Genomic DNA, 23,100 nt, shown 5'->3' with positions numbered 1-23,100 from the left:
TCACAGGGATACATCCATGTGTTGTTCAGAAAGGTTAAACACACCTAGTACAAACATGATACTTAGACGTTGAGGAGACACTCTGTGTCGGGTTAAAAGAAAAACTCATATAAACATGATACTTAGACGTTGAGGAGACACTCTGTGTCGGGTTAAACACAACTAGTACAAACATGATACTTAGGCGTTGAGGAGACACACTGTGTCGGGTTAAACACACCTAGTACAAACATGATACTTAGACGTTGAGGAGACACTCTGTGTCGGGTTAAACACACCTAGTACAAACATGATATTTGGGCGCTGAGGAGACTCTCTGTGTCAGGTTAAAAAAAACACTCATATAAACATGATACTTTGGCGTTAAGGAGACGCTCTGTCTCGGGTTAAACACATCTAGTTAAAAGATGATACTTAGAGTGAGTGAGTTATGGTTTAAAGTCACATCGGCAATATTTCAGCAATATCGTGACTATGATACTTAGACGTTGAGGAGACACTCTGTGTCGGGTTAAACACACCTAGTACAAACATGATACTAAGGCGTTGAGGAGACACTCTATGTCGGGTTAAACACACCTAGTACAAACATGATACTTAGACGTTGAGGAGACACTCTGTGTCGGGTTAAACACACCTAGTACAAACATGATACTTAGGCGCTGAGGAGACACTCTGTGTCGGGTTAAACACACCTAGTACAAACATGATACTTAGACGTTGAGGAGACACTCTGTGTCGGGTTAAACACATCTAGTACAAACATGATACTAAGGCGTTGAGGAGACACTCTATGTCGGGTTAAACACACCTAGTACAAACATGATACTTAGGCGTTGAGGAGACACTCTGTGTCGGGTTAAACACACCTAGTACAAACATGATACTTAGACGTTGAGGAGACACTCTGTGTCGGGTTAAACACACCTAGTACAAACATGATACTTAGGCGTTAAGGAAACACTCTGCGTCGGGTTAAACACCCCTAGTACAAACATGATACTTAGACGTTGAGGAGACACTCTGTGTCGGGTTAAACACACCTAGTACAAACATGATACTTAGGCGTTGAGGAGACACTCTGTGTCGGGTTAAACACACCTAGTACAAACATGATATTTGGGCGCTGAGGAGACTCTCTGTGTCAGGTGAAAAAAACCACTCATATAAACATGACACTTTGGCGTTAAGGAAACACTCTGTGTCGGGTTAAACACACCTAGTACAAACATGATACTTAGACGTTGAGGAGACACTCTGTGTCGGGTTAAACACACCTAGTACAAACATGATACTTAGACGTTGAGGAGACACTCTGTGTCGGGTTAAACACCCCTAGTACAAACATGATACTTAGACGTTGAGGAGACACTCTGTGTCGGGTTAAACACACCTAGTACAAACATGATACTTAGACGTTGAGGAGACACTCTGTGTCGGGTTAAACACACCTGGTACAAACATGATACTTAGACGTTGAGGAGACACTCTGTGTCGGGTTAAACACACCTAGTACAAACATGATACTTAGGCGTTAAGGAAACACTCTGTGTCGGGTTAAACACCCCTAGTACAAACATGATACTTAGACGTTGAGGAGACACTCTGTGTCGGGTTAAACACACCTAGTACAAACATGATACTTAGGCGTTGAGGAGACACTCTCTGTCGGGTTAAACACACCTAGTACAAACATGATATTTGGGCGCTGAGGAGACTCTCTGTGTCAGGTGAAAAAAACACTCATATAAACATAAATACTTTGGCGTTAAGGAGACACTCTGTGTCGGGTTAAACACACCTGGTACAAACATGATACTTAGACGTTGAGGAGACACTCTGTGTCGGGTTAAACACACCTAGTACAAACATGATACTTAGACGTTGAGGAGACACTCTGTGTCGGGTTAAACACACCTAGTACAAACATGATACTTAGACGTTGAGGAGACACTCTGTGTCGGGTTAAACACACCTAGTACAAACATGATACTTAGGCGTTGAGGAGACACTCTGTGTCGGGTTAAACACACCTAGTACAAACATGATACTTAGACGTTGAGGAGACACTCTGTGTCGGGTTAAACACACCTAGTACAAACATAATACTTCGACGTTGAGGAGACACTCTGTGTCGGGTTAAAAAAAACACTCATATAAACATGACACTTTGGCGTTAAGGAGACACTCTGTGTCGGGTTAAACACAACTAGTAAAACATGATACTTAGGCGTTAAGGAAACACTCTGTGTCGGGTTAAACACCCCTAGTACAAACATGATACTTAGACGTTGAGGAGACACTCTGTGTCGGGTTAAACACACCTAGTACAAACATGATACTTAGGCGTTGAGGAGACACTCTGTGTCGGGTTAAACACACCTAGTACAAACATGATACTTAGACGTTGAGGAGACACTCTGTGTCGGGTTAAACACACCTAGTACAAACATAATACTTAGACGTTGAGGAGACACTCTGTGTCGGGTGAAACACACCTAGTACAAACATGATACTTGGGCGTTAAGGAGACACTCTGTGTCGGGTTGAACACACCTAGTACAAACATGATACTTAGGCGTTGAGGAGACACTCTGTGTCGGGTTAAACACACCTAGTACAAACATGATACTTAGGCGTTGAGGAGACACTCTGTGTCGGGTTAAACACACCTAGTACAAACATGATACTTAGACGTTGAGGAGACACTCTGTGTCGGGTTAAAAAAAACACTCATATAAACATGACACTTTGGCGTTAAGGAGACACTCTGTCGGGTCAAACACACCTAGTACAAACATGATACTTAGACGTTGAGGAGACACTCTGTGTCGGGTTAAACACACCTAGTACAAACATGATACTTAGACGTTGAGGACACACTCTGTGTCAGGTTAAACACACCTGGTACAAATATGATACTTAGGCGTTAAGGAAACACTCTGTGTCGGGTTAAACACCCCTAGTACAAACATGATACTTAGACGTTGAGGAGACACTCTGTGTCGGGTTAAACACACCTAGTACAAACATGATACTTAGGCGTTGAGGAGACACTCTGTGTCGGGTTAAACACACCTAGTACAAACATGATACTTAGACGTTGAGGAGACACTCTGTGTCGGGTTAAACACACCTAGTACAAACATGATACTTAGACGTTGAGGAGACACTCTGTGTCGGGTTAAACACACCTAGTACAAACATAATACTTAGATGTTGAGGAGACACTCTGTGTCGGGTTAAACACACCTAGTACAAACATGATACTTAGACGTTGAGGAGACACTCTGTGTCGGGTTAAACACACCTAGTACAAACATGATACTTAGACGTTGAGGAGACACTCTGTGTCGGGTTAAACACACCTAGTACAAACATAATACTTAGACGTTGAGGAGACACTCTGTGTCGGGTTAAAAAAAACACTCATATAAACATGACACTTTGGCGTTAAGGAGACACTCTGTGTCGGGTTAAACACAACTAGTACAAACATGATACTTAGACGTTGAGGAGACACTCTGTGTCGGGTTAAACACACATAGTACAAACATAATACTTAGATGTTGAGGAGACACTCTGTGTCGGGTTAAACACACCTAGTACAAACATGATACTTAGACGTTGAGGAGACACTCTGTGTCGGGTAAAACACACCTAGTACAAACATGATACTTAGACGTTGAGGAGACACTCTGTGTCGGGTTAAAAAAAACACTCATATAAACATGACACTTTGGCGTTGAGGAGACACTCTGTCGGGTTAAACACACCTACTACAAACATGATACTTAGACGTTGAGGAGACACTCTGTGTCGGGTTAAACACACCTAGTACAAACATGATACTTAGACGTTGAGGAGACACTCTGTGTCAGGTTAAACACACTTGGTACAAACATGATACTTAGGCGTTAAGGAAACACTCTGTGTCGGGTTAAACACCCTTAGTACAAACATGATACTTAGACGTTGAGGAGACACTCTGTGTCGGGTTAAACACACCTAGTACAAACATGATACTTAGACGTTGAGGAGACACTCTGTGTCGGGTTAAACACACCTAGTACAAACATGATACTTAGACGTTGAGGAGACACTCTGTGTCGGGTTAAACACACCTAGTACAAACATGATACTTAGAAGTTGAGGACACACTCTGTGTCGGGTTAAACACTCCTAGTACAAACATGACACTTTGGCGTTGAGGAGACACTCTGTGTCGGGTTAAACACACCTGGTACAAACATGATACTTAGACGTTGAGGAGACGCTCTGTGTCGGGTTAAACACACCTAGTACAAACATGATACTTAGACGTTGAGGAGACACTCTGTGTCGGGTTAAACACACCTAGTACAAACATGATACTTAGACGTTGAGGAGACACTCTGTGTCGGGTTAAACACACCTAGTACAAACATGATACTTAGACGTTGAGGAGACACTGTGTCGGGTTAAACACACCTAGTACAAACATGATACTTAGACGTTGAGGAGACACTCTGTGTCGGGTGAAACACACCTAGTACAAACATGATACTTAGACGTTGAGGAAACACTCTGTGTCGGGTTAAACACACCTAGTACAAACATGATACTTAGAAGTTTAGGAGACACTCTGTGTCGGGTTAAACACACCTAGTACAAACATGATACTTAGACGTTGAGGAGACACTCTGTGTCGGGTTAAACACACCTAGTACAAACATGATACTTAGACGTTGAGGAGACACTCTGTGTCGGGTTAAACACACCTAGTACAAACATGATACTTAGACGTTGAGGAGACACTCTGTGTCGGGTTAAACACACCTAGTACAAACATAATACTTAGACGTTGAGGAGACACTCTGTGTCGGGTTAAACACACCTAGTACAAACATGATACTTAGACGTTGAGGAGACACTCTGTGTCGGGTTAAACACCCCTAGTACAAACATGATACTTAGACGTTGAGGAAACACTCTGTGTCGGGTTAAACACACCTAGTACAAACATGATACTTAGACGTTGAGGAGACACTCTGTGTCGGGTTAAACACACCTAGTACAAACATGATACTTAGACGTTGAGGAGACACTGTGTCGGGTTAAACACACCTAGTACAAACATGATACTTAGACGTTGAGGAGACACTCTGTGTCGGGTTAAACACCCCTAGTACAAACATGATACTTAGACGTTGAGGAAACACTCTGTGTCGGGTTAAACACACCTAGTACAAACATGATACTTAGACGTTGAGGAAACACTCAGTGTCGGGTTAAACACACCTAGTACAAACATGATACTTAGAAGTTTAGGAGACACTCTGTGTCGGGTTAAACACACCTGGTACAAACATGATACTTAGACGTTGAGGAGACACTCTGTGTCGGGTTAAACACACCTAGTACAAACATGATACTTAGACGTTGAGGAGACACTCTGTGTCGGGTTAAACACACCTAGTACAAACATGATACTTAGACGTTGAGGAGACACTCTGTGTCGGGTTAAACACACCTAGTACAAACATAATACTTAGACGTTGAGGAGACACTCTGTGTCGGGTTAAACACACCTAGTACAAACATAATACTTAGACGTTGAGGAGACACTCTGTGTCGGGTTAAACACACCTAGTACAAACATGATACTTAGACGTTGAGGAGACACTCTGTGTCGGGTTAAGCACACCTAGTACAAACATGATACTTAGACGTCGAGGAGACACTCTATGTCGAGTTAAACACACCTAGTACAAACATGATACTTAGGCGTTGAGGAGACACTCTTTGTCGGGTTAAACACCCCTAGTACAAACATGATACTTAGACGTTGAGGAGACACTCTGTGTCGGGTGAAACACACCTAGTACAAACATGATACTTAGACGTTGAGGAGACACTCTGTGTCGGGTGAAACACACCTAGTACAAACATGATACTTAGACGTTGAGGAGACACTCTGTGTCGGGTTAAACACACCTGGTACAATCATGATACTTAGACGTTGAGGAGACACTCTGTGTCGGGTTAAACACCCCTAGTACAAACATGATACTTAGACGTTGAGGAAACACTCTGTGTCGGGTTAAACACACCTAGTACAAACATGATACTTAGACGTTGAGGAAACACTCTGTGTCGGGTTAAACACACCTAGTACAAACATGATATTTAGAAGTTGAGGAGACACTCTGTGTCGGGTTAAACACACCTAGTACAAACATGATACTTAGACGTTGAGGAGACACTCTGTGTCGGGTTAAACACACCTAGTACAAACATGATACTTAGACGTTGAGGAGACACTCTGTGTCGGGTTAAACACACCTAGTACAAACATAATACTTAGACGTTGAGGAGACACTCTGTGTCGGGTTAAACACACCTAGTACAAACATGATACTTAGACGTTGAGGAGACACTCTGTGTCGGGTTAAACACACCTAGTACAAACATGATACTTAGACGTTGAGGAGACACTCTGTGTCGGGTTAAACACCCCTAGTACAAACATGATACTTAGACGTTGAGGAAACACTCTGTGTCGGGTTAAACACACCTAGTACAAACATGATACTTAGACGTTGAGGAAACACTCTGTGTCGGGTTAAACACACCTAGTACAAACATGATACTTAGAAGTTGAGGAGACACTCTGTGTCGGGTTAAACACACCTAGTACAAACATGATACTTAGACGTTGAGGAGACACTCTGTGTCGGGTTAAACACACCTAGTACAAACATGATACTTAGACGTTGAGGAGACACTCTGTGTCGGGTTAAACACACCTAGTACAAACATGATACTTAGACGTTGAGGAGACACTCTGTGTCGGGTTAAACACACCTAGTACAAACATAATACTTAGACGTTGAGGAGACACTCTGTGTCGGGTTAAACACACCTAGTACAAACATAATACTTAGACGTTGAGGAGACACTCTGTGTCGGGTTAAACACACCTAGTACAAACATGATACTTAGACGTTGAGGAGACACTCTGTGTCGGGTTAAACACACCTAGTACAAACATGATACTTAGACGTTGAGGAGACACTCTGTGTCGGGTTAAACACCCCTAGTACAAACATGATACTTAGACGTTGAGGAAACACTCTGTGTCGGGTTAAACACACCTAGTACAAACATGATACTTAGACGTTGAGGAGACACTCTGTGTCGGGTTAAACACACCTAGTACAAACATGATACTTAGAAGTTGAGGAGACACTCTGTGTCGGGTTAAACACACCTAGTACAAACATGATACTTAGACGTTGAGGAGACACTCTGTGTCGGGTTAAACACACCTAGTACAAACATGATACTTAGACGTTGAGGAGACACTCTGTGTCGGGTTAAACACACCTAGTACAAACATGATACTTAGACGTTGAGGAGACACTCTGTGTCGGGTTAAACACACCTAGTACAAACATAATACTTAGACGTTGAGGAGACACTCTGTGTCGGGTTAAACACACCTAGTACAAACATAATACTTAGACGTTGAGGAGACACTCTGTGTCGGGTTAAACACACCTAGTACAAACATGATACTTAGACGTTGAGGAGACACTCTGTGTCGGGTTAAGCACACCTAGTACAAACATGATACTTAGACGTCGAGGAGACACTCTATGTCGAGTTAAACACACCTAGTACAAACATGATACTTAGGCGTTGAGGAGACACTCTGTGTCGGGTTAAACACCCCTAGTACAAACATGATACTTAGACGTTGAGGAGACACTCTGTGTCGGGTGAAACACACCTAGTACAAACATGATACTTAGACGTTGAGGAGACACTCTGTGTCGGGTGAAACACACCTAGTACAAACATGATACTTAGACGTTGAGGAGACACTCTGTGTCGGGTTAAACACACCTGGTACAAACATGATACTTAGACGTTGAGGAGACACTCTGTGTCGGGTTAAACACCCCTAGTACAAACATGATACTTAGACGTTGAGGAAACACTCTGTGTCGGGTTAAACACCCCTAGTACAAACATGATACTTAGACGTTGAGGAAACACTCTGTGTCGGGTTAAACACACCTAGTACAAACATGATACTTAGACGTTGAGGAAACACTCTGTGTCGGGTTAAACACACCTAGTACAAACATGATACTTAGAAGTTGAGGAGACACTCTGTGTCGGGTTAAACACACCTAGTACAAACATGATACTTAGACGTTGAGGAGACACTCTGTGTCGGGTTAAACACACCTAGTACAAACATGATACTTAGACGTTAAGGAGACACTCTGTGTCGGGTTAAACACACCTAGTACAAACATAATACTTAGACGTTGAGGAGACACTCTGTGTCGGGTTAAACACACCTAGTACAAACATGATACTTAGACGTTGAGGAGACACTCTGTGTCGGGTTAAACACACCTAGTACAAACATGATACTGAGACGTTGAGGAGACACTCTGTGTCGGGTTAAACACACCTAGTACAAACATAATACTTAGACGTTGAGGAGACACTCTGTGTCGGGTTAAACACACCTAGTACAAACATGATACTTAGACGTTGAGGAGACACTCTGTGTCGGGTTAAGCACACCTAGTACAAGCATGATACTTAGACGTTGAGGAGACACTCTATGTCGGGTTAAACACACCTAGTACAAACATGATACTTAGGCGTTGAGGAGACACTCTGTGTCGGGTGAAACACACCTAGTACAAACATGATACTTAGACGTTGAGGAGACACTCTGTGTCGGGTTAAACACACCTAGTACAAACATGATACTTAGACGTTGAGGAGACACTCTGTGTCGGGTTAAACACATCTGGTACAAACATGATACTTAGACGTTGAGGAGACACTCTGTGTCGGGTTAAACACACCTATTTCAAACATGATACTTAGACGTTGAGGAGACTCCCTGTGTCGGGTTAAACACACCTAGTACAAACATAATACTTGGGCGCTGAGGAGACACTCTGTGTCGGGTTAAACACACCTAGTACAAACATAATACTTAGGCGCTGAGGAGACACTCTGTGTCGGGTTAAACACACCTGGTACAAACATGATACTTTGACGTTGAGGAGACACTCTGTGTCGGGTGAAACACACCTAGTACAAACATGATACTTAGACGTTGAGGAGACACTCTGTGTCGGGTTAAACACACCTAGTACAAATATGATACTTAGACGTTGAGGAGACACTCTGTGTCGGGTTAAACACACCTAGTACAAATATGATACCTAGACGTTGGGGAGACACTCTGTGTCGGGTTAAACACACCTATTTCAAACATGATACTTAGACGTTGAGGAGACTCTCTGTGTCAGGTTAAAAAAACCACTCATATAAACATGACACTTTGGCGTTGAGGAGACACTCTGTGTCAGGTTTGTAGACACTCACTGCCAAAAACATGAGTCCAAGAAAAAGAGATGATGAGACACCGTGACCTTGTTCATCTCTAATGGAAGCATGCGGTGATCAAATACGATTCTACGTTTGCAAATACATCATTGTTGTTACGTATATTTGCAATAATTTAGAGACCAAGGAGAGGCTCAATAACTATGTATGTAATACAGTTTATATGTTTGCAATAGGTTGGTCTGACAGTTGACATACGCAGAGCTGCGGAGCAAGGACTTAACACTATGCTAACAAGGCTTATCACGCACATTATGCTCCTATAGCATCCAATCACTTTGCATTCATCAGTCAAGCTTCCCAAGTGAGACCTTCCCATGTTCAACTGTTATCTTATCACACAAACAGATAACGTAATGACAAAGATGTTCCCAAGTCTACCGGTACGACAGACTACAGTCTTTGAAGTATTGTTAAGAGGGCATGCTCGCCATATTTCCCCACTTGGTGTGCAGTATGTAATTTGTTTCGTTTAGCAGAATGCGTTTCCTGAGACTGGGTCCGTGTAATGGCTGTATCTCACGGGGAGGCTGCCATCAAGATGTATTCATTATGTGAGAACATTTGACATCGGCTGTACTTACACCGGCGCCAAAAATGCAAAATGTATCTTGTGATTCATACATTTCTGGCAGGGAATGCATGTATGCTTCTACATGTAAGCTGTCACCCTTCAACATCTAGAAGGATTCAGTACCACTGTCAATACATATACATGTGCACCATCTGAAATGCCAACTTTGGAATACTATCCTTTTTGATACAGAGATATATAGCCAGCTACATGTACGTATTGCTGGAGTAACATCTGTCCTAATTATGGATGTCTTCATCGGCACGAGGGAACGGCTGTACTAGAAGTCTAAGAAGTCTAATGTGGAGTCTCAGCCTAACTCTGCTAGATTGTGTTGATGGAGGGGATTGCGAAAACGTTTCCACACACGTCTGCCAACGATGCCGGAGTGCCTCGATCCTACTTGTGTAGAAGGCTTCCTCCTTGTGGTATAAAAAGTCATCCACAGGAGAGATGACGTCATCGTCGTTTGCAGAATGCTTGCCATGCAGTTCTTTTTAAGATTTAGAAGAGTTGGCTCTCCGACGTTGCCAACTCTAGTAATTTTAGAGAACGTCCAAAGATTTCAAAGCCAGTCATGCATTGCAGCGATTGTAAAGAAGACGTATAGCCTTGATATTCTCACGCAGGTAGATCAGCATCATATCGACCATTAAATGTCTGGCCTTTCGGGAGTTTCTACCACATGTAGGATTCCTGTGGGATCCCAGACACTGAAGCAATCTCTGCTGGTGACCGTGGAGGAGAGGTTCGACGTTTCCACTGCTTTGAATGTTGTTTAGTCTTTGGCTGATAGTGATGAACCCAAAACTCATCCATAGTTAGAAATCGCTCAACAAAATCGGTTACGTCTGATTCAAAACGACAGCATCTGTCACGAGAGATGAGGAACTTGATGCGCCTCTGACCAGGAGTCAGAAGCTTTGGAAGCCAGTGTCCTGAAACCTTTGACATGGCCAGTCCATTCCTTTGATAGGCAATGTGACGTGTGGTGAGTGGTCGGTCATCCATAATCATTTCATCAACATTTCCTTGGAGGCGCTCTTCTCCTTTTAAATTCCACTGTCCACCTCTTAACAGGGACAAAAGAAGGCGCACCATTCCATGTACTGTACACCCTTCGTAGATAGGCTCAGAGCCTTTCATTCACCTCTCGCTGACACGTCTTACAACTTCTAAGTGGACATATGGAATAGCATCGTATACCCATGTAATGATACCTAAGCCTGGATATCTTGAAATGAAATAAATGTGCGTCTTTTGAGATGTAAAGTCACTTTATCCCGAACCGTGCAGCAATGGAGGCTTAGCGACTGTAACTAAGGCGACCTCGAACCGTGCAGCAATGGAGGCTTAGCGACTGTAACTAAGGCGACCTCGAACCGTGCAGCAATGGAGGCTTAGCGACTGTAACTAAGGCGACCTCGAACCGTGCAGCAATGGAGGCTTAGCGACTGTAACTAAGGCGACCTCGAACCGTGCAGCAATGGAGACTTATAATAAAAGGCCATTTATATTGCGCATATTTCCACACCACTAAGGGGCATGCACAAACCACTATTATTACACCGGTCACTGGACCAGTGTTCACTCAAGAATCATTCTCAGCTCCCTGGGGAGTATGCAACCCAAGCTACCTGTTAGGCACTAGAAGGTTAACAAACATATTGTCATCTCATCCTACCGGGTACCCATTCACTGCTGGGTGAACAGAGGCACAGTTGGAATAAAGTTACTTGCATGTGCCTCAGTGCGCTGTGCACAGGACCACATGCCACTAAGGCCTCCAACTGTGAGGCTTAGAAACTGTAAGTAAGTTAACCCCGAACCGTGCAGCAAGGGAGGATTAGAGACTGTAACAAAGGCAACCCCGAACCGTGCAACACAGCAGGATTAGAGACTGTAACAAAGGCAACCCCGAACTTTTCAGCAAGGGAGACTTTGATACTATAACTAAGGCAACCCCGAACTGTGCAGCACAGCAGGGTAAGATACTGTAACTAAGACAACCCCGAACCTTGCAGCAAAGGAGGCTTTGATGCTATAACTAAGGTGACCCCAATCGTGCAGCAAGGGAGAGTTAGACACTGTAAATAAGGCGACCCGAACCTTGCAGCAAGAGAGGGTTAGACACTGTATCTAAGGCAACCCCGAACCTTGCAGCAAGGAAGGTTTAGAGACTGTAACTAAGGCAACCCCTAACCTTGCAGCACGGCAGGGTTAGAGACTGTAACTAAGGCAACCCCGAACCTTGCAGCACAGCAGGGTTAGAGACTGTAACTAAGGCAAGCCCGAAACGTGCAGCAAGGGAGGGTTAGAGACTGCAACTAAGGCGACCCCGAACTTTGCGGCAATGGAGGGTTAGACAGTGTATCTAAGGCAACCCCGAACCGTGCAGCAAGGAAGGGTTAGAGACTTAACTAAGGCAACCCCGAACCTTGCAGCAAGGAAGGGTTAGAGACTGTAACTAAGGTGACCCCAATCGTGCAGCAAGGGAGGGTTAGAGACTGTAACAAAGGCAACCCCGAACCTTGCAGGAAAGGAGGCTTTGATACTATAACTAAGGTGACCCCAATCGTGCAGCAAGGGAGGGTTAGACACTGTAACTAAGCCGACCCCGAACCTTGCAGCAAGGGAGTGTTAGACACTGTATCTAAGGCAACCCCGAACCTTGCAGCAAGGAAGGGTTAGAGACTGTAACTAAGGCAACCCCGAACGTTGCAGCACAGCAGGGTTAGAGACTGTAGCTAAGGCGACCCCTAACCTTGCAGCACAGCAGGGTTAGAGACTGTAGCTAAGGCAACCCCGAACGTTGCAGCACAGCAGGGCTAGAGACTGTAACTAAGGCAACCCCGAACGTTGCATCCAGCAGGGTTAGAGACTGTAACTAAGGCAACCCCGAACGTTGCAGCACAGCAGGGTTAGAGACTGTAACTAAGGCAACCCCGAACGTTGCAGCACAGCAGGGTTAGAGACTGTAACAAAGGCAACCCCGAACGTTGCAGCACAGCAGGGTTAGAGACTGTAACTAAGGCAACCCCGAAACGTGCAGCAAGGGAGGGTTAGAGACTGCAACTAAGGCGACCCCGAACTTTGCGGCATTGGAGGGTTAGACACTGTATCTAAGGCAACCCCGAACCGTGCAGCAAGGAAGGGTTAGAGAATGTAACTAAGGCAACCCCGAACCTTGCAGCAAGGAAGGGTTAGAGACTGTAACTAAGGTGACCCCAATCGTGCAGCACAGCAGGGTTAGAGACTGTAACTAAGGCGACCCCGAACCGTGCAGCAAGGGAGGCCTTGATACTGTAACTAAGGTGACCCCAATCATGCAGCAAGGGAGGGTTAAAGACTGAAACTAAGGTGACCCCGAACCTTGCAGCAAGGGAGTGTTAGAGACTGTAACTGAGGCAACCCCAATCGTGCAGGAAGGGAGGGCTAGACACTGTATCTAAGGTAACCCCGAACCTTGCAACAAAAAAGGGTTAGAGGCTGTAACTGAGGCAACCCCGAACCGTGCAGCAAGGGAGGGTTAGAGACTGTAACTAAGGCGACCCCGAACCTTGCAGCAAGAAAGGGTTAGAGACTGTAACTAAGGCAACCCCGAACTGTGCAGCCAGGGATGGTTACAGACTGTAACTAAGGCAACCCCGAACCTTGCAGCAAGGGAGGGTTGGACACTGTATCTAAGGCAACCCCGAACCGTGCAGCAAGAAAGGGTTAGAGACTGTAACTAAGGCTACCCCGAACAGTGTAGCAAGGGAGGGTTAGAGACTGTAACTAAGGCAACCCCGAACCGTGCAGCAAGGAAGGGTTAGAGACTGTAACTAAGGCAACCCCGAACCGTGCAGCAAGGAAGGGTTAGAGACTGTAACTAAGGTAACCCCGAACCGTGCAGCAAAGAAGGGTTAGAGACTGTAACTAAGGCAACCCCGAACCGTGCATCAAGGAAGGGTTAGAGACTGTAACTAAGGCTACCCCGAACAGTGTAGCAAGGGAGGGTTAGAGACTGTAACTAAGGCGGCTCCGAACTTTGCATCAAGGGAGGGTTAGAGATTGTAACTAAGGCGGCTCCGAACTGTGCATCAAGGGAGGGTTAGAGATTGTAACTAAGGCGACTCCGAACCGTGCATCAAGGGAGGGTTAGAGATTGTAACTAAGGCGACTCCGAACCGTGCATCAAGGGAGGGTTAGAGATTGTAACTAAGGCAACTCCGAACTGTGCATCAATGGAGGGTTAGAGATTGTAACTAAGGCGACTCCGAACCGTGCATCAAGGGAGGGTTAGAGATTGTAACTAAGGCGACTCCGAACTGTGCATCAAGGGAGGGTTAGAGATTGTAACTAAGGCAACTCCGAACTGTGCATCAATGGAGGGTCAGAGATTGTAACTAAGGCGACTCCGAACCGTGCATCAAGGGAGGGTTAGAGATTGTAACTAAGGCGACTCCGAACCGTGCATCAAGGGAGGGTTAGAGATTGTAACTAAGGCGACCCCAAACCATGCAGGAAGGGAGGGTTAGAGATTGTAACTAAGGCAACTCCGAACCGTGCATCAATGGAGGGTTAGAGATTGTAACTAAGGCGACCCCAAACCATGCAGGAAGGGAGGGTTAGAGATTGTAACTAAGGCAACTCCGAACCGTGCATCAAGGGAGGGTTAGAGATTGTAACTAAGGCGACCCCAAACCATGCAGGAAGGGAGGCTTTGATACTGCAACTAAGCGACTACATCACTGTGCAGACTAAGTAGCTTCATATACTCTAATATACTCTTCAAGCAAAGTTGGGTATATTCGGGGTGTTAGAGACAGAGCACAAGTTATTAATTACTGTCATTATCTTGTATTTTCTTTCGAACATGGAATTCTAACCTTGCTGTTGAACTTTTCCTCAGCCTGTTGTGAGGGATGTGATTCGATTTTCGCGCAGTGTTTGACATTTTCAGTCAAATGTATGCAAGGACGTTGTCTTAGAGTTATTCATATGAACTAAAGAACAGTCAAAGCAAATAGGTTGCGTTGTTTGTACATTTGAATCATGTCAGTAACAAAATCCGATCTCTTTCACACTATGAAAGAGGGTAATCGAAAATGGAGCACTCGTTCAGAACCGTATGCTTCTTTCCCTTCGTGTCGAGCAACATTCCAGCACCCCCAGCCTTTGGTTTTCCCAACTTTTGCGATACAATCGAGTATGTTCTTTCTACAAAGATTTCAAACTTAGAAGTTGTGTGATCAAAGTTACAACATTCAAGGCCTAAGTTAAAGCTTTCATTTTTTTATGATAGACATGTGGAAGACATTTCGAAATTTGACGCATCAGTGACAAAAATGATGTCCGATGCAAGTCCCTATTTTGACCATATGTTCCCATGTGTTTTTTTCGATGAACAAATGACTTGCCTTTGCCACCAGTGGGGCAGGATACACTCACCTCTTCACGAACACCTGACATCATCACTATTTGATAGTGATTCATAAACACATGTTCATCATATAGTCAAAATCGTACGGGCGACTCTGCTTTTGGCAGAGATTTTTATTGAATATATGAAGGGTTTAACGAATGAAGGTCTGTTCCGCCTACCGAGGTGATCTACGAATGTCATCACATAACTTGAAAAGTGGCCATGCAGCGTATTTGACAACAGTGATCAATGCAGCAAAAACACACATACGGGCTAACCGTTTAAGTTTCCACTGGTGAAATCAATTGACAAAATTAAAGGAGCACTAATCAATCTTGAGCGAGGTCATGCTGGTTATTTACGAACACAAATTTCCGAATTTGAACTTCAACAAGCTTCACTTTGGTTTGACGAAGGAAAATTAGTTGCTCAAAATGTACTTAAAGGTGAGTCAAGTCAGTTTCATTGCTGTCATCTCTTGCCAACCCTGGAAGTGTGTTTTCACATACAAAGTCTAAAGTGTATCTTCTGATACAAAACACACTAACAGTACTAAAGCAAAACAGAGACTTGTTTTGCAAGCTGAGCAAGCCAATCTTCGAGCACTTCATGTAAAACGAGCCGCTGTACTTGCCAAAAGGGCAGCTGAACTAGAAGCGGATCATGCTAAGCAGCAAGTCAGAAAGGATACTGAAATAGCATAACTAGAAGCTATGGTAACTATGGTAAGTTCGGTAGGTCTGGGGAGTGAAGCCAGTCAACAGGAACTAAATATTCGTGAAACTGAAAGGACTGTGGCTGAAAACATGAGGCAGTGGCTGGTCGTTAATGACACTGGCCAGCGTGTGCCTAGTTGGTGACCATGGCGATGTTGCTGACATCCCAAACACAGGGCCAGAGATCCAAAGGACAAATCACATTCATAGGGCCCAATCTCAGGATACAACACTCAGTGCCTCTAAACCCCTTTGTGCCAAGCTGGGAGGTAAGTCTAGCATGCTTCAAGCCTCAATTTAATTGACAACTGAGAGAGTGTTACCCTCTGCTACCTTCAGATAATCAGGCTAGAAAGACAGTTTAGTTCCTTTACAGGAAACTCTGGTCACGGCAAAAAATGTTGTGCGTTGACGGATCAGTTAGCACAGGTACTTATAAAGTGTAAAAAGGATTTGTCCCAAATTGAATTCACAATGTTCGATTGAGTGGCCGCAGTTTGTTGAACAGTTCCATATTCAGGTTCACAGCATACCCAGGATTAAAGAACATTTGAATGGATTTGCTACACTAACGAATGCTTGCCCAAACAATAACCATACTATTGCTGGACAGGGGGCTCAGGGTTTGGCTAAACATCTAGTCTATGATGAAGACTTTGCTAGTGTCTAAAGTGATACTTTAAACGGATATATTTCCCAGGGTCATGTACGTAAACTAATGGAAGGAAAATATATGTCAAACTTCGGACCTGGTACATTCCACTTCATGGTGTTGTAAACCCAAATAACCTGGGAAAGTCCACATTGTATTTTATGCAGCAGCAAGAAACTTCATTGAATGGTAATCGCATGACTGGACAGGATCTTTTGAAGAGTATATTTAGATTCCTTTTGCAATTTAGGCTGTATTCATTGGCACCAACATCGAAGGGATGTTTTATCAGGTGAGAGTGCCCGAAACTGACTCACTTTGCTTCCTCTAGAATCAGCCAGGCCCTCCTTAAGTGTACAACATGACCGTGAACTATGCGCTGAAATACACTGCTCAGGACAATGCAGAAAAGTTCAGTTCCACTGCTGTTCAGAGTCTCCTGCATGAATTCTACGTCGTTGACCTACTTAAATATGTCGAGTCTGCAGATGAAACTAAGTGAAGGATTCTATTTGCAAAAATTATTCTGAACATAAAATCTGAGCGTGAAAGAGCTGACTTGGATTTTGATGGTCTACCAGAGCAGCATACGCTTAGTCTGAAGTGGAATGTGCCTGATGACTTTTGTTTTCAAACTCAAGGATCCACAAAAGAGGAGTAGTTAGCACAGTGAGTTGTGGTCAGTTCTTTGATCCAAGTGAATTTTTAGCTCCAGTTATCCTGAGAGCTAAGTGCTTGATCAAAAAGCTATGGCTACAGACAATTGCTTGGGATGAATTACTCCCTGACTGTCTTATAATGACCAAGACATTGTCCACAGCTCTCACGTTGATTGAATTGAGCTTCATTTTTTTCGATACGCTCATAGTCAAGGTCTCTCATACTCCATTGTTGCTGTCAAGACTCATGATGCCCAGATAAAACCTGCGCTTTCAAGTCCCAGACTTGGGTTGGAAGGAGTTGTGGTGGCAGGCTTTTCTCTAAAGGACGAGTTAACATTCGCTCTGTGAAGTGTGTGGTTATGGACAAACTCGAACACAGTACTGTAGTACACCAACAACGAAACTAGACGTTTCAAAGCCTTTGCTTCGAAAAGGAACTCAGAAATACTAGAATCAAGCAGCAGCATACAGTGGCATCATGTACCATCACTGGAGCTTCTATGGAAAGCAATTCTCTATCACTCATACTTGGTTAAGTGGACCTGACTTCTTGTGGGGTCTGTGTGTGTGTGTGTGTGGGGGGGGGGGGGGGTGGGGGGGGGGGGGGGGGGAGATAATACATAGCCTGTCAACTGGATGAAGCGAACCCTGAGGTCAAGGGTAGATGCGTAATGCATATATCAACTGCTGAAAAGGCTCTCCAACAAACTGAAGGGGAGATCTTTGTAAAACTTTAAGTGTAAGACCTGCATAACCTAGAATACTTTTCTACGTGGCAGAAACTTTACAGAAGGACAGCTTGGAAAATGCGTGCTATTCACAATTTTCTGTCCACATTGAAATGCTTTAAATTCTGAATCAAACTTTCTGAATTGCTTGCTTCCCAGTGAGTATGAAGAAACTGTTGGGTGTCGGAATCACAAAGAGATGCACTTTCTACCGAAATTGAGTATTTGAAGGCATTTAGAGAAATTCCAGTGACCTAAACTGTTCTCATATTCTCCAATATACGATGGTTGACATTTCGGAGTGAATTGGAGACTATGCAGAACTCTTATCCTAAATGAAGTAAGGTTTTTTAATGCTAATTCCCTGTGATCATTATATCGCTCAACTGCTCATGCATAATGTTGTTCATGTAGGCCCAGAACATGTGGTCTCTAATGTGAAAAAGAAACTCTAAGAATGTCCACTAAGCGCACAACGTCTGGCAAATGAAGTAATGAACAAATGTGTCAAGTGCCGTAAACAGTGTAAACAGCGTAAAAATCGTGTAGTTTCGAGGATGGCAGAACTGACAGAAAGACACATTGGACCTACGGAAGGACCATTTGTCTATGCAGGTGTGGATTACTTTGTCAACCTCTTATACATAACAGCCCTGACACCATTGATTATTCGCTGTTCACACCAATTACTTTCCGACTCCGTGCTGCCAGATCAGGAAGTGAACAGTAGGTGTCGTTGGAGACAGGCACAGGTCATCCCAGGCCATAACTATCAACACTGGCTTAAGGAATACTTATCCGATCACTTCATTCACCACATATTGACCAGAGATACATCAAGCTCTTCTGTCGGAGATCTTGTTCTGGTTGTTGGTGTCAACTGTCCCAGACCTTGAAAGAATCTCCGAAAATCATGCCGGACAATGAAGGTCGAGTCAGGACAGTGAAAGTCAAGACATTGAAGGGGGGATATGTTCGTCCTTCAGCAAAGCTGTATGTACTAGAAGAAAACTGTTGAAGCCCACTGGGGGATTTGACTCTGTCAGTGCAGGGGCTATGTTAGAGATAAGTACTTTTAGTGGTATGCAGAGTGTGGGGCAAGTGCTCTCTTTTAGACAAAAAGCACATGTCTATAAACGCATGAAGCCAACTCAAAACTTTTAATGACACTAAACATACCCCCTAATGCTGATATTTCCGGCTGACGTATGCATTAGAAGCAAAGAATACACAATTACGAATTACTGTCATTAGCTTGCGTTCTCTTACGATCATTCGGAAATAACTTAAAATTTCCAAAAGTTAAAGAGATAATAGTTTCTAGTCATAGTTGTATGGTAGTAAACAACTGGAAGTACAGTATGACAGAAGATGGTATGCCCGCCAACAATCTTAAAGGACGATAGGTGTAAGAAATGTCATTCAAAGTAGACGTTTTGTGATAAGTAGTGCGTAATACTACCACATTGATACAACATTGATTCGGTCGACGTGGCATACTGCGAGTCTCCCCACTCGGCTTGCAGCGCTTGGTCAAGTTCAGCCTACGTGGTCGGCGGCCTATGACGTTGATGCACACATATCCCTATCATGTTCCCGTCATGTTCAGTAGCGAAAAAGTCAGGGATCATTGCTGGCCATAGCCTTGTATGGATGTTATGCTGCTGGAGGTGAGTATTGACGATTCGTGCACGGTGGACATGGGCGATGTTGTCCTGAAAGATAAAACGTTGACCCGCACGGCTTGCCAACGAGACAACAAATGGTGTCAATATGTTGTCCCGATAGTACTGTCCCAAACAATGCGGAGTGGAGTTCCGTCAGTTACAGTGATGACACCCGACACCATAACCGATGCACCGCCTGATCTGTGATTAGGTCTCAGACTGACATTGGCCTGACGTTCATTTCGACGTCTTCAGATCAAGATAGTGCAAAGTGATTCGGGACTCATCTAAAACATGACACGTGACCAGCGACGATTACCCAGCTTCGACGTTGTGTACGTCTGTTGGCAATATGACGATTTGTAAGGAAGGGCACAACACATTCCCATCGAGCATGGAGATGAGCGGCATGAAGACGGTTCTTAATCATCTGACCCACAATTCGTACTCTAGTAGCCAAGTGAAACTTTGTTGTTTGAGCTCGATCTCGTAGAGCCTGTACTCCTGTCGTTGTTGATCGTCATCATTTAGGGTTTGTCCCTGTTCCTGTACCTAGTTCAGTATCACAGACTGTGACACGTTGCACCTGACCTCTGCCAGTTTCTACAAGCCAATAGCCGGTAGACGCTTCACGCGTTTCAGACGCCGCATCGCTAGTTGATAAACAAACAGTGAATGAAATTAAGTAAACCACAACTGTATGAATAGCAGAATCAATAAGACTGACAGCAACAATGGTCCTCAAAGATTAATCGACATTCATCAAGTGTCACGATCAGTAATGACACCACACACGTGTGTGTAGCACTACTGCTTTAGGCAGGCACGTGCAAACTATCAAATGTGTTTTTGTATTATGTTTTACAGCCATAAACCTTCTTGCATGGGATTTTTGTTGTTTTTGTTATACTTGGTATAAACCTTTACATTTAATAATCACCTACTTTTATTATATATAAAGTAGTATATGAATATCACTTCGGAACAGGGGTGGTGGAGTCGCCATATTCAAATGTGGTGTCATACACAATTCTGGACAGAGGCGGTATGGTGTCATACACACTTCTGAACAGGGGCGGTGGCGTGTCATACTCACATCTGAACAGAGGCGATGAGGTGTCATACCCACATCTGAACAGGGGTTGTGGTGTGTCATACTAACTTCTGAACAGGGGCGGTGGGGTGTCATACTCACTTCTGAATAGGGGCGATGTGGTGTCTTACTCACATCTGAACAGGGGTGGTAGGGTGTCATACTCACTTTTGAACAGGGGCGGTGTGGTGTCATACTCACATCTGAACGGGGTGGTGTGGTGTCATACACATTTCTGAACAGGGGTGGTGGGGTGTCATACTCACTTCTGGACAGGGGAGGTTGGGTGTCATACACACATCTGAACAGGGGTGGTGTGGTGTCATACTCATATCTGAACAGGGGCGATGTGGTGTCATACTCACTTCTGAACAGGGGTGGTGTGATGTCATACTCACTTCTGAACAGGGGTGGTGTGATGTCATACTCATATCTGAACAGGGGTGGTGTGATGACATAATCATATCTGAACAGGGGTGGTGTGATGGCATACTCATATCTGAACAGGGGCGGTGTGATGTCATACTCATATCTGAACAAGGGTGGTGTGATGTCATACCTATATCTGAACAGGGGTGGTGTGATGTCATAATCATATCTGAACAGGGGTGGTGTGATGGCATACTCATATCTGAACAGGGGTGGTGTGGTGTCATACTCATATCTGAACAGGGGTGGTGTGATGTCATACTCATATCTGAACAGGGGTGGTGTGATGTCATACTCATATCTGAACAGGGGTGGTGTGATGTCATACTCATATCTGAACAGGGGTGGTGTTATGGCATACTCATATCTGAACAGGAGTGGTGTGATGGCATACTCATATCTGAACAGGGGTGGTGTGATGGCATACTCATATCTGAACAGGGGTGGTGTGATGTCATACTCATATCTGAACAGGGGTGGTGTGATGTCGTACTCATATCTGAACAGGGGTGGTGTGATGGCATACTCATTTCTGAACAGGGGTGGTGTGGTTTCATACTCATATCTGAACAGGGGTGGTGTGATGTCATACTCATATCTGAACAGGGGTGGTGTGATGTCATACTCATATCTGAACAGGGGTGGTGTGATGGCATACTCATATCTGAACAGGGGCGGTGTGGTGTCATACTCATATCTGAACAGGGGTGGTGTGGTGTCATACTCATATCTGAACAGGGGTGGTGTGATGGCATACTCACATCTGAACAGGGGCGGTGTGGTGTCATACTCATATCTGAATAGGGGCGATGTGGTGTCATACTCACATCTGAACAGGGGTGGTGTGATGGCATACTCATTTCTGAACAGGGGTGGTGTGGTTTCATACTCATATCTGAACAGGGGCGATGTGGTGTCATACTAACTTCTGAACAGGGGTGGTAGGGTGTCATACTCACTTTTGAACAGGGGCGGTGTGGTGTCATACACACATGAAGAGCTTAGAGCCATAAGGGCCAATGTCATGTGGAGTCTGTTTTGAGAAAAGTGATGAAAACACATAATATTATGCATGTTAATAAACTTTTTTTTCACCGATAAATTCCTAGACCTTAACGCATTCTGACAGCAGAGATATAAATGGTGTTATAAAAAAACATTCAAAAAGGAAATAAACTTATGTTTTTAATTTGTGTGAGGGTGGAAAGGGCAAGTGTCTGTATTTTGGCCCTTTTTGACCTTCAGGCATTTGCATGAGATTTAACATGTGAGATTGATAAACTACTACTAAAAGTACAACCACTTGCTTTTGAAGTACTTTTAAATGATTTAAACTAATGCTAACTTTGTTGAAATAGTTGAAATATGATAATAAGGTTCCAAACTTTCAAAATCTCTCTCAGACAACCAGTCTCAATCACATACGGAAATGAGAGCTATAAAAGAGCCAAAATCTAACAAAGTGACTTTGGCCCTTTTGAAACTTGACTTTGGCCCTTTTATAGAATTTTAAGTAGCCATATTTCAAAAACGCATCAATGAAAACATACATAATTTTTTCTACAGGTAGGCAAGAACTCATAGATGTTATTTATGCAATAATATGCAAAAAGTGCATTTTGGCCCCTTTCAGCTCTAAGCTCTTCACATCTGAACAGGGGCGGTGTGGTGTCATACTAACTTCTGAACAGGGGCGGTGGGGTGTTATACTCACATCTGAACAGGGGAGGTTGGGTCGTCATACTC

The 23,100-nt window shown here is 44.0% G+C and overlaps 1 protein-coding gene across 1 annotated transcript in view; it reads left to right on the top strand.

Annotated features, from left to right (window-relative positions):
• The window catches only part of LOC124127649 (glutamyl aminopeptidase-like), a 202,970-nt gene that overhangs the window by 92,619 nt on the left and 87,251 nt on the right, over positions 1 to 23,100 (top strand). The window lies entirely within an intron of this gene.

Source organism: Haliotis rufescens, unplaced genomic scaffold (assembly GCF_023055435.1).
Source record: "Haliotis rufescens isolate VD_foot unplaced genomic scaffold, xgHalRufe1.0.p SCAF_14, whole genome shotgun sequence".
Classification (NCBI taxonomy): Eukaryota; Metazoa; Mollusca; class Gastropoda; order Lepetellida; family Haliotidae; genus Haliotis; species Haliotis rufescens.
The sequence above is the reverse complement of the archived record's forward strand: the minus strand, read 5'-3'. Positions and strand labels throughout refer to the sequence as shown.